The following is a 9,323-nucleotide window of genomic DNA, read 5'->3' as shown; positions in this document are numbered from 1 at the left end:
ACTTTAATCATCTGATCCCTGAGAGTGAAGAAAAAGAGAGAGGCATTTTTAAACTCTGTAGGAATAATAATGTTTGGGGAATGTCTATCTGTAATAGTCTCTCCAGATTTTGGTAACTTGAAACTAAACTAAATTAAATGAAGAGAATTCATTGACGATCTGGGTCATTTCAAATAGGGTAAAATATTGGAACATTAATTGCTGGGTGGGTCTAAGTTTACTTGCCTTTGCCTTCTTAGAAGAAGAAGAAGAAAGCGTAAGTTTTCCAGTCAGGAAATGCTGATATGACAGTTCGCAATTACTTGCTTCTTGGTTTTTACCAGAGATTTAAGGTTTTTAAGGATGACGATTATAATCGGTCATAATTCTAGTTATTGTAACCAAATTTCTTTATCAATTACATTGTAATTAGGTGTTTAACTGTGCCTTTTTAAGTCGTTTATCATTTACAGACAGTTGTTGTACTCTGATGCTTTTGCAAAAGTGCTTCATCTTCAAAAAGACTCATGGGAAGGACCTTCTGACAAGTACAGATCTCTGATAAATTTCATATCGTATCACTGAACTGGGTACAAAATGAAAGAATCTTAGGGGAGAACCTGATGGCTTCATAAAAAGTTAAAAGGATTGATTACTGAGTAAACTGATGAATATGGTTATAATTTTTATGGTTTTTGGCTAGAATATTACTGGTTTTGATCTGTGTTTTCCAGATATAGAAAAACGCTTCCCCTCAAGTTAGTTATGACTTATAGGATTGAAAGCTTTTTCTTTTCTCTCTGCCTGATCCCTCCAGAAATTGGAGACTCTTGGGTTCTGAGCAACCTTATCAGGTGAATGGGAAAGACTGTTTCCCGCAAGTGCAGGAATCTCGATATTTGGGGGATCTCTAGAAGAGAGAGGTCCACCTAGGCAGAATCTGATGGCAGGCCTTTGGCATGGCTGTCCTGGCCTTGAGAGGCTTTTTGGGAATTCAGTCTGAGACTCCTTTTGAGGAATGCGACCACAGCCGGTTTGGAGGAGCCTATGAGGTCACTTGACCAGACTTATTTTGCAAACAAATTAGTCTTGATTTGGCTCTGTTTGATGGAGGTGAGGGTAATTTAGAGGGAAAAAATATTATGCTTCAACAGATGTTAAATTCTAGTCCTATTAATTGAGAGGTCTACATTTATAAAAGTTAATGTGTTAGCCAAACTTTTGCCCTGAATGTTCAAGAGGAAGAGAACATTTTCTAGTGAAGTTGTCACGGAGGGTAACTACTCATGATGTATCACTGCTTGCTTTAAGTCTGCTGCCACAAGCACATGTACAATGCTTGTGTAACAATTCAGTATAACTGATAAAATGTATAGCCTCTAAAGTGTTTCCCCATCAGCATACCTCTGAACTTGTTCACAGTATCTGATCAGTTTTCCCCAAACATGGATAACTAGGCAAATATAAAGGAGGCCTGGCACCGAGGGACATGATCTGGACGAGGACAGGCAGGCAGTGTTCACCCTGGCTTTGAAGGACATATACTTTTGTCTGTTGAAAGATTTGCAATCCAAAGGGGAAAAGATGGAAAAATCTTCACATATGGAGGTATGGGAAAGTCATTATGGCTTGTACAAGGTTTAACTTAAACTGACCAGAGTGGCCTGTTGTTTGACCTGTTGAACATGCATTGTACATCTGCTTTGGCCATTGTGGAGGGGAATGCATTTGAAAGTCAAAATGGAGTAGCTGTGGTTCAGACATTCAAGGTAAAACTAGGTGGCCATTGTAGATGTGATTTTGGATATGTTCGTATATTACTGAAAACTTGAGTTTTCTGAAATGTATTGTAGACCAGGACAAAAACCACAGGCAAGTGTGGTATTATCTCAGAATGCAGGTACTGCTTGCATTTTGCTTAATTGTCATTACCTCCCCTGTGTTGTGCGTGTTAGACGTGTTACATTGCATCCCTAGTCTGAGTGGAGAAAACCTCTTCAAGGACTGGGAAGCAACCATGGCCTCATTGCAAAATGAGTCTAATTGCTGGGTCTACAGTGAGCTGCCGTTGTCATCCTTCTCTGGACTTCCATGAAAAATAGAACCAGCTAATGTGACTATGTGGGGATGACTGAGAAAGGGGGGGAAAGACTCTCACCATCTTTTTGTCCCACATGCCAATACGTCAGAAGGGCTCCTGTCAGTAAATGTTACTGTACAACTGACTTCCCATGAGGCCCCCTGGGTATGCTCTGTGGAATAGAATAGGCTGGTTTCTGGACACGCAAGTCTGACTAGTGGGATTAACTGTTTTCTGTTTGAAAAGACCTAATGGGTCCACCCCTGATGTTACTCAACATAACATGGGGAGGCAGACCTGTACTCTGACTGCTGACTCCTGGCTAGGCCATCAGAATGTTTCTTTTAGAGCCAGGGCCTTCCCCTCCCCATAGGGGTGGCTCTGGGTTTGTGAAAACTAGGGGTGGCCTTACTTTCCTAATAACTGGACAGGACGCTTCTGCCATTGACTCCCTCTCCATTGACCCCGTAAGTGCTTAGCTCCAAAATTTGCCCACATTCTGGCGAATGACTGTTCTTAGCATACCAGGTATCTTACTCTTGGTACCCTTTAGCTGCTGGTGTCTGTATTGTATCGTGGTATCTGGTTACAGTGCCCCTTTACATACCTGACCCCAGGGATACTGAGGAAGGCGGGGGGGACAAGATTGTAAGGGTCGTGCAGGGTATGTAGGGGTGGAGTATATGGTCAGGCCACCCATGATGGCTGTCCTCTTGCTCTCTGCACATCCCCTGCTAGACCAGTGCCTGCTTCACCTACACCTGCTCCCATCACTGACCGTCGTACATCCTTACCCGTACCACAGCTAGTGCTTGTTCTAACCTTTAGATCAGAACATCTCCACCTGGTAACTTAACAAAGGGGTGGTAAGGGGCGCGCCTCTCTGCTAGTTTCCCTGGTAACCCATGAGCCAACCTGATGTCAATTCCTCCTGTAACTGGTATCCTCCCCCCTGGAAGTGAAGACTGGCACCGTGTCCTGCCCACTCGCTGCTGCAAATAGTGGGAAGTCACTCCAGGACCTTGCTTCAGACGGGTTAGGTCCCCCATCCAGTGAACCACTGATGTCTCTGCTGCTGATTCCGGGCTCTCTCTTCAGTCTTGCAGGCCTGTGGGGGTGCGGCCCAACACTGGGGGCCAGGCAGAAGACTGTTTTTCTCTTTTAAAGAGTGAAGTGAAAGCGTAAGGCCAAGCCACAAAGGAACAAAAAGCACTAATGTCAGTAATTAAAATACCGTGGTGTTTTGTTTTCCGTTGAATTAGCCAGAACTCTGTCAGTTGTTCATGACTGACCAAAATGTAACTCAAGCTAGTTGCAGCCAAAAGGGAGATCTGTAGTTCATCAATTTGGAAATTCACAGGATCGGATACTGCTGAATCCAGGTATTCATTGATGTCTTCATCAGCCTTCACTGTCTGTCACCACCTCTTGACTCTGGTTGTTCTGTGATGGCTTCTTTGATCTCTCCACAAACTCCCAAAGAATCAGAAGTTCTATGCTTGTTTCTATTGCTTGCAACCGTCAGAGGAAAACAAGACCCTCTCTTAATTAAGAGTTTCAGCAAAAGTCACAGTTACTGGGCTTCCCTGGTGGCGCAGTGGTTGAGAGTCCACCTGCCAACGCAGGGGACGCGGGTTTGTGCCCCGGTCCGGGAAGATCCCACATGCTGTGGAGCGGCTGGGCCCGTGAGCCATGGCCGCTGAGCCTGCGCGTCCGGAGCCTGTGCTCCGTAACGGGAGAGGCCCGCGTACTGCAAAAAAAAAAAAGAAAAAGTCACAGTTACCAACCTGGGTTGAGCCATTGGACCCTGGGAGAGACTGTGTTTATTAGGCCTACTCCTGATCCCAAGATTGGGCAGCCCCACCTGAATAACACTAACCAAAACTGGGAAAAGGGACACTTCCCCAAAAGGAAAAGGTAAAGACAAAGTAAGGGAAAAGGGCGTCTTGTAGGACAAACAACAGATAGCCACATTAGCTATCAACATTCAGATGGTGTTACAAGGAATGAACTTGGAAATACCTCAAATTCCCTGGACCTTCTTGGAGCCCTTTCTGTTCTTGAACTCAAGGATCCAAAGCTATACCAACTAGAAAACACAATAGGCATCATTCGTTTATTTAACCACTGTTTATAGAGCACCATCCCAGAGCTAGGCAGTGGGGATACAGTGGCAAGCAGGAGAGGCGAAGGGGTGTGACAGTAACAAGTGAATGCTGGTCAAGTGTTCATTAGGTGCAGACAGTGTGATGAACTTATTTATGTGTATTTATGTATTTTTAAGTATGGTAAACTTATTTATGTATTTTTAAGGGTGTTGCGGGCACACAAAGGAAGAAATCCTAGCCCAGACTTGGGGGACCAGGGAATGCTTCTAGAGGAAGTAAAACTTGAAGCTGACATTTGAAAAAGGGGTAGGAGTTTAGCTGGTCAAAGGGAGAAGTTGTGTAGTTCAAGCAAAAGAAACAGCACGTGCAATGTCCCCAAATCAAAAAAAAGTACAGTGTTTCACAGGAACAGAAAGACTTACATAAAAGCAAATCATTTATTAATGTAAATATCCTCGAAGGCAAAAACTGTGGTTTACTCAAATCACTTTGTGATCTCAGGAAGGTCACTTCTGGGTCTTTCTCACAAAATTGTTAGGAGGATCAGATGTAATAATGAATGTGAAATACTGTGTAAATTTTAAATCCTCTATGACTGTAAGCCACATGTAGAGTACTGAAGGAAACACAGAATCACAAAATGCTGAGCAATTAAGGAAAGAGGACTGGCTCTATATAAGTGCGTTTCTCAAGAAAAATGTGCTGTAGCTTTATGGTGTCATGTTGACCACTGGGGCCTCCTTTTAGTAATTGAGGGGTTTAAATGAAAGTCTTTAGACAACAAAGATGGGGTCACGTGTTCTCTGTATCAGCAACCAGAAATTCAACAAGCGGAAGAGTGTGGCTTTTGGGGAAACAACGGGCGTGTTCAAGGAAGGTGGGTACAATGCCACGTTCTAAAAGCATCCTTGGCAGGACGGAGGGATCTGGGGACCGTAAAAGGAAGGGAAGGAAAAGTTCACTCGCTCATGTTCCAAGAGTATACTCAACAAAACAGAGGTGCTTGGAAGATCCCCGAAAGGAAAAGAAAATACGGGGCGTGAAGTGAGTATGGAAGGTTACAAGTTCTGAATCTATGAGAAGTAGAGGAAATAGTTTGGGGGACTCAAGCTCTTAAAACTTCAGCATAAGGTATGTTTAAATTGTAAAGCAAGCCAGAGGGTCATGAATAATCAGTTTGTCTTGGAGAATTCTGGAATTATAAACAAAAGGATACAAAGCATTGTCCAAGGTAAATATTGACATGACTGAAGAGGAACTAGAAAAACTTTTAATGAAGCCAAAAATACTGCATCTGGGGAAGATGTTTCACATTCTTATAACAAACACTCGGTACAAGAAGCTGAAGGACGACGGGTAAGAATGATTGTCCAGTAGGTTGGAAAATTGAGTTAGAACAAAGGCTTTCTCCAATTTAGAACAGTAATACTATAAAAACATAAATATTAATTTTTAAGACCATGTTATTTCTTAAAGACAGTTCTCTGTGCTAACAACGATTTGCCCACAAATATGAGGGGTTTAGTGCTCTTATCCCGAAGCATCCGTCCAGTTTATATTGTAGCAGATGTACGAGGTTTCTTTCCCCAACTCCCAGGTGCCCACGGCAGAGGGGTCAGGGAAGTCCCTCCCCGCCAGCTGGGTCTCTCCTAGGCCCTCCCACCCCTGCAATGACAAATCTCCTTGTCCGCTGAGATGCACCCCCATCAAGGAGAACGAGGGAAGGACTTCACTAATTCCTTCCAGTTCCTACCTTGCTTCCTTGGAGATGTTCAGGTGGGGTCACCTGAAACTTGGAATAAACAGAAGCCCATTACTGTTGCTTAGTGAGAGCGAGTGAAGGATCTTGTCAGCAGAACAGCACCATGGCAACCAGTTCTTCAAAGCATTTTTTAAAAAATACAAGTCGAATTTCATCTGGAAACATCCCAATTACACAATTAGCCTAAGCTGCAAAGTCTTTTTAGAATAATCTCAGATCATAAGTGAGCGAATAGCTCAAACCCCTACCAGTGCTTTCCGATACTCAGAAGATGCAAGTTTGTTGGTACTGTCTTCTGGTAGGAAGACAGTTTTTTATTAGCAGGAGGAGTGAAACAAGTCTGCATTTCCACAGGATTCTCGATGGTAACGTAACATGTGATTGTATCCCATTGGGAGCCATGAGATTCTGGCTTTATTTTTCCTACTTAACAGATGGGAAAACTAAGGAACTCTAAGTAGACTCATCCCTTGAGGACAGAAAGAGGCCGGGATGGGCGAATCTGGATTTCTCTTGTGTGTAGCTCCAAGGAGTTCGTGCAATCAGGCTTGAAGCCCTGTAGATTCCACCTCTGCTCTGTCTCTGTCCCTCACCTCCCCTGTCCACCCTTTCCTGTGCTGGGTCATCCGGACCATGGTATTCTTCTCGTGTGGCTGCTGGGCACGTCTGTGAAAAGCACAGGTCAGATCACAGGCTCCCAGCGCTCAAAGGATCAAAGCTTCCCAGGGCCTCTTTAAAAAAAAAGCAGTTCCCTGTGCTTAGGATGGCCGTCAAGGTCTCCTCAATGTCACAGGTTAACAGAATTAAAAGAACTGTCCACTACACTCTCACCCACCATCCATCCAGCCATACCATGAGCTTTCAACACTGTTTAATTTCCTGAGAGGTTCTCTGTCAACCTAAAATTAACGTATCTACCTTTGCTTCCTGCCACTCTGCCCTCAAGGCCCAGGGCCAGGACGGCCAGTTCATGACACATTTTCCTAACCTCTGTGGGTGTATCGCTAAGACTTGAGAGATTTGTCAAGTGCCAGGCTCTGTGCAAAAGCATTTCCCAGACACTGTTATCCTCAGGACTATCCTATGGGAGGGATGCCCCTCCTGACCCCATTTCAGGGATGAGGAAACGGAAGCACAAGGAGCAGAGGCAGTGTGGCCGCCGTCACAGAGAGTAGGTGGCAGCGTCCCTCCAGAGCGAATCCCATGGCTGCGTTCTCCTTGTTGCGTGCGCTCTGCACTTTGAACCTCAAAGGGAGCACATTTATTTCATTCTCCTTTTTTTCAGAGGTGAGAGGTGGTAAGCTGTGCCCCCAGCTTCCTCATCTGCAAAATGGGGATAATAACTGATTATACACTTTTGTAAGGATTACATGAGCTACTGCATTAAAAGAAAACACTTGTAAATATGCCTGGCACATAGCAAGTACATGGTGAATATTAGGTATTAATTAGACTTCTGTTTCTCTAACAAGAATTTGAACCCATCTGTGCAGCTTATCTTTAAGGTATTGCCAAAACCTGGGAGGCTAATGTAGTGCTGGACACATGTTACTAGGTAACATGGACTCGTAACTAGGTAACCAGATTTACTAGGTCAGTCAGTATTCAAATATTAATTGAACTGGTCATTATGAATATATACAATGTACTGATCACTCCTCATCCTGTCACAGTTAAAATAAAACCCAAGGTGTTTACTGTACCCTACTAGGCACTCTCTACCCCAGCATCTGACTTCCTGTTCCAATCATTTCCTCCTTTTTCCCTCTCCCTCCATCCACTTCCACCACACAGTGACTGCCTTGCTTTTCCTCAGACACACCTGACACATTCGTGTCTCAGAAGTTTTGCTCTAACCTCCCCCTTATCGGCTGTATTTTTCTTAGCATTTGAGTTTCTTCCATATAGATCTATGCATTTGGTGCCTGGGTCCACCCCCCAGTAGAATGGGAGCTCCATGAAGTCAGAGACCTTGGTTCACTGCTGTATTCCCTGTGCGTAGACAGTGAGAGGCACTTAGCCAACACTTAATAGATACTTAATGACTGAATAAAGACATGAATGAACAAATGAATGTCTAAACCCCACAACAATGCTGAAAGGTGGTTTTATATGCCCATTTCACAGATAAAAAAAACAGGTGCAGAGATATTAAGTAATTTTCCCACTGGCACACGTTTACAAAGAGTTAGAGCTTGAATTTTATCCATGTCGCTCTGATCCCAAAATTCATTCCAGTGTCTCCTAATATTAAGACGTTCAGGCGCCACCTTCAAGAGATTTGCCAACTTCCACATAACAGCTGAACCAATATTTACCTAACATTCTTATTTAAGTCACTTATATATTATGCAAATAATTTTATTTTAAAAGAAAGGCGATCATTTCCATGAAATAAATCACACTGAAATAGACGTGTGTCCATTAAAATTCAAAATATTCATCAATGTGTTTTGGAGCAGAAATACACCTCCTGCTTTTGAAACACTGATTCTAAAAACCCTTGGGGCTGGTCCTAAATCCAGGAATCAGAAACCCCTACAACCATCCGTACATCTTCTCGGTTCTTCCTGTCCAGTCAGCTTTCTGCTCTTTCATGGGACATTCCTCATTGAGAGAAGGCCAGAAAGAGGCTTCAGATGCCTTTAAAACACACACACAACTGCACGGGAAGTTCATGCGAGCCTATGAACACTACAGTTCCCCAGCTGAAAGCAAAAGCAAGATGCAGAAAGTGGGGAGAGAGAAATTAATTGAAAAGCTGAGGCTGTCAAGCCATACTGAAGAAAATCTCTCCCTGAGTTAAAGATCGCGGACATAATCAAGGCAAGTGGCTTCTATAAAAGCTTGATTGGTTGATCGAAATCTCCAGTCATCCTGAAAATAATTGCCTGGAAGAAAGCACTGAGTGACCTGTCTGCTTGGCAAGGGGCAGCCAATGCTGACAATGGAAGGAGCCCCCCAACAGGCCCCCCCTTCTGCTGGGGCCCCAGCAGTGATGGGCTGAATCCGTTTAAGGACGTACACTGCCTCATTATTTTCTGCTCTGACGTACGTGCATATTTCTTGTGGATGTTAACTCTCAACAACATAGAGGAAGTGTTTGTGCTCTTTGTTTCTGCAGCTTTTTCATTTCCATGTCAGTGTTTATATTCGCTCTGTCCTCCTGTTGGCAAGGCATGAAGAATGACAGATAGGGCCACGGTCCCCCCTGTGGGCAAAGCTACTGGAATCAAGACTGTGTTGGGGTCCCCAAACATCCTCCCAAGCAGGTCTTCCCCTGCCCTTACCCGCTTCCATCCCACCTACTGCCTGGCACCACAGTGCTATCAAAAAGGAAAACGTGACCACATCTCTTTTTAAGCTCAAACTCTTCAACAACTCTGTTGCCTAC

Source organism: Delphinus delphis, chromosome 16 (assembly GCF_949987515.2).
Source record: "Delphinus delphis chromosome 16, mDelDel1.2, whole genome shotgun sequence".
NCBI classification, from domain to species: Eukaryota; Metazoa; Chordata; class Mammalia; order Artiodactyla; family Delphinidae; genus Delphinus; species Delphinus delphis.
The sequence above is the reverse complement of the archived record's forward strand: the minus strand, read 5'-3'. Positions refer to the sequence as shown.